General features: G+C 40.6%; 1 protein-coding gene across 2 annotated transcripts in view; it reads right to left on the bottom strand.

Moving 5' to 3' along the window:
• bmpr1a (bone morphogenetic protein receptor type IA) overlaps positions 1-3,006 on the bottom strand; it is a 44,589-nt gene that overhangs the window by 34,391 nt on the left and 7,192 nt on the right. For both annotated transcript variants that reach the window (XM_015398505.1, XM_015398506.1), the window contains exon 2: positions 2,699-2,777. The gene's annotated coding sequence lies outside the window, so the exon portion shown is untranslated. The remainder of the gene's footprint in view (positions 1-2,698; positions 2,778-3,006) is intronic.

Here is a 3,006-nt window from a genome sequence, read left to right as displayed (position 1 = left end):
GGACTACTGCAATGCCCTTTACGTTGGCCTCAGTCAGTCATCCATTTCTCGTCTCCAACTTGTGCAGAATGCTGCCGTCCGATTTTTAACAAACGCATCCAGACGTGAACACATTACTCCTGTGCTGTCGTCACTCCACTGGCTTCCAGTCCGTTTTAGAATCGATTTTAAACTTCTGCTGTTTGTTTTTAACGCCATCCATGGCTTTGCCCTCTCTTACTTGTCTGAGATTTTAACTTTTCGCCATTGTGGCAGAGCTTTACGCTCCTCGGGTCAGCTTCTGCTAGAGGCCCTAGGTCAAGGCGATGGTTCTTTTGCCGTCGCTGCTCCCAGACTGTGGAACAAACCCCCCCCTGACATCCGCACCACTACTGACCTCAGCCTTTTTAAAAAAAGCTTAAAACCTACTTTTTAAATTAGCTTTTAATTCTGGCTATAATACTCTCACTTAGATGTCATCTTTCTGTGTGCTCCTTTCTATGCACCTCTGGAAGGCTTTTAATGTCCTGCAGCACTTTTAATTGTATGTTTTTTTATGTGTTATGTATTGTTTTTATGGCTTTGTTGTGAAGCACTTTGGGTACCATTTGGCTATTTTAAAGGGCTATACAAAGACATTTGATTTGAGTAATCGATTCATTGTTAACTGGAGAATAGAGACCCACTTTAAGCAGAAATTATACAAAAATACATCCAAACATTTTGCATCTAAGATAAAAAAAGTCATTTAATCTGACGATATGCTGATATCAGAAGCACTTAAGTGGAAAGTTTTAGTTTCCCATCGTTTCAATTCTGTAAAAACTCTTCTTAAGGGAAATTTTGCTGTCCGATTATTAACGCTTTATACGGCAATTTACCAGTTTTGATCCTTTCATACCCGCCCCTCCACTGATCCGTCCTGCCATGGCGATATATCCAGGTTTCCATAAATAATATCAGTATGGAACTAAAATAACTTATTTCTATCCTTAACTTGCTAAATAAAGCCAAAACTCATCTTTAAAACATGTTTTATGACTTTTCTGAGACATTTTGCAGCTTTTTCCATTTTCTCCGTTAAACAGAGTCTCTGACGTCATCATGGGACACGCTCAGAGCAGTAAATCTGATTAAACCGTGTTTATCTGCATTTAGTTGCTTCTTTCTTTAGATTACGCGCTATATAGCATAATGTTAACATGAGAGGAAAACATTAAACTCAAAAAGACTAGATTGATGTTTAAATCAAAGCTGATAAAGTTAGCTCCTGGAAGTAGCATAGCATCCCATTTCCTGTCCAGATCAGGAACAGACGATAAAACAGGATTTCAAGGAATTTATTTTCTCAGGAAATACATTATTAACCTTTAACACATTATAGTTTAGTACGCTTAAGACTGATTTATACTTCAAAAGTAGGTCGTGTGTGCAGGTGTCGCAGTGAACAAATAGACGTCCCGCCCCCTCCACAGACGCTCCGCTGCTCCTCTCCTAAATTGTAGCTGACCGCAGACAGGAGGCCGGCTTGTTTTGTTTTTATGATCGAAATTGCGGAAAACAACTCGTGAAGTTTGACCCACTAGAAGAGCGAGGTGCACGAGAACGCTGGGACCCTTTTTCCACCTGGATCTCCGCTATTTTTCGCCTTCATGTCCCTCCAATGTCGGACTAAACTCGTCCTCACTTCCTCATCGCCTCGGCCGTATCTAGACCCACAGCTTATAGCGCAGACCGCGCTCAAATTTGAGCATTAATTTAAAAATGTCTGCGTCAAGCTCACTGCGACACACTGCTTCAGGAGGATAAAGAGCCTTTACCGTTTCTAGGGAGGGAAAAATGTAATTTATGTCTTTTTAACAAAATAAATCTGGATGTGCAGGACGGATCAGGTAGTGACATCACAGAACAAGCTCTATATCCAGCCATTTCGCATAGACCCTCCTACATGGCTGGACATCTTATTTAGGCATTTGACCAATTAGATGAGACCTTGGATGATACATTACCTACTGAAAATTAAGTTCAAGAAAATGTTAAGAAGTCAATTAAAAGGTAAAAAGCTCATTTAAAAGTTAAAAAGTTAATAATCCTTGTTAACAGTTATATTTAGGTTTATAAACTAAAAAAAGGTGAAGTACCAGTATCAGCATTAATGCCTCTAAGGTTATGTTGGACCAAATAAAATGTGTTTCTTTCACTCTGAGTGTTTTTCATGAACTTCTCCTAGAAGCACTTTTGTTATTTTTCTTAATATATTCGGTTAAATCTGCGTTTCTTGTTATTACATTGAAATACATTTTTTCCATCAAAATATCCAGATGTTTTGAATGTTCCAAAGGTAATAAGGTCTTGTCCTGGATTCCAGTAACACTATTGGCTGGAAATTTAGACTTTCAAAGTATTTCACTGAGCGCCCTATAAAGGGTTAATCGAAAATATATAATCAACAGATTAATTAATTAGCTAAATAATCTTTAGTTGCAGTTTAGAAACCAGCTAGAACCGTCACAGCTGCAGTCAGAGCAGCTTCAGAGCCTCCAGGCCCTCAGGCCGCCTCCAATCACAGCTCTTCCTGTTCTCCTCCACTGCAGACATTAATCAAACCAAATGACAGCTCCCATCCTCCAATCAGAGCCTGCAGGGCTCAGGGGTCAAAGGTTAACCTCCTCATACAGCAGAGGGGGGGTTAATCAGGGAACAGGGCGTGTTTTCATACCTGACTGGAGGCTCCATGGAACAGTAGAGAGCAGCAGAGTGCAAGGCTCCATGGGAAATGTAGTCTCTGAGCCGCTGGTCTGGAAAACAAACAGTGAGGTTAGCGTCATGGAAACGCGTTCTGCGTTCAATGCGACACACGCAGACGGCCTGGTTTCCAAGTATAAAATCAGCCTTTAGACTTTTGACAGTTGTGATCATACTTAAGTATTTTGGGTAATGTGATTGGGTAAAATCTAGGAATGCACGATATAATCGGCCCCCTATCGGTATCGGCCTTAAAACTGAATATCGGACATCGGCCCCCCA

This window comes from Cyprinodon variegatus, unplaced genomic scaffold, assembly GCF_000732505.1.
Source record: "Cyprinodon variegatus isolate N-32 unplaced genomic scaffold, C_variegatus-1.0 Scaffold938, whole genome shotgun sequence".
NCBI classification, from domain to species: Eukaryota; Metazoa; Chordata; class Actinopteri; order Cyprinodontiformes; family Cyprinodontidae; genus Cyprinodon; species Cyprinodon variegatus.
Note: the sequence above shows the minus strand (reverse complement) of the source record. Positions and strands in the feature narration are given on the sequence as shown.